The 613-nt window shown below is 25.1% G+C and overlaps 1 protein-coding gene across 1 annotated transcript in view; it reads right to left on the bottom strand.

The window, feature by feature from the left end:
• The window catches only part of CD109 (CD109 molecule), a 141,801-nt gene that overhangs the window by 59,809 nt on the left and 81,379 nt on the right, over positions 1-613 (bottom strand). The window lies entirely within an intron of this gene.

Here is a 613-nt window from a genome sequence, read left to right as displayed (position 1 = left end):
TCAGTAGTTAAGGACATCTAACGTAGTAACAAAAATAGAATTATATAATCTCTAAACCAGCAAAACAAAATTTGATCTAGCCCCCAGAAAGAAAAAGAAACAAAAAGAGAATAGTCTAAATTATTTTTAAATAGAAAATAAAATAGCAGAAAAAGTCCTAATTAGAACAAGAATTACCGTATTTGTAAATGGGTTAAAGAAGCTTATTAAAAGATATTGACTATGAAATTAGTTTACAAAAACAAAAGCAAAATCAACAAGATACACTTAAAACAAAAACTTATAAAACACTGAAAATAAAAAGATGGAAAAATATACCAGGCAAATATGAACCAAAAGAAAGCTGGGATAGCAATATTAATATCTGACAAAATTTAATGTAAATATATATGTATTACATGTACGTACATTAACATAAACAGAGATAGAGATGGCACACACACACAAACATATACATATATGAAGAAGAAAAATGAAATAATATATTTATCAAGCTATTTAGAAAGTGATAAAATAAGAGATTTTGCTATATTCGGTTAAATCAAATGTAAGATTTAAAGAATAATATGAATTTAGGAAACATCAAAGAGAAAACAGTGACCAATTGGTTTTT

This window comes from Propithecus coquereli, unplaced genomic scaffold (genome assembly GCF_000956105.1).
Source record: "Propithecus coquereli isolate 6110/MARCELLA unplaced genomic scaffold, Pcoq_1.0 Scaffold24, whole genome shotgun sequence".
Classification (NCBI taxonomy): Eukaryota; Metazoa; Chordata; class Mammalia; order Primates; family Indriidae; genus Propithecus; species Propithecus coquereli.
This window is presented reverse-complemented; position numbering and strand designations above follow the sequence as displayed.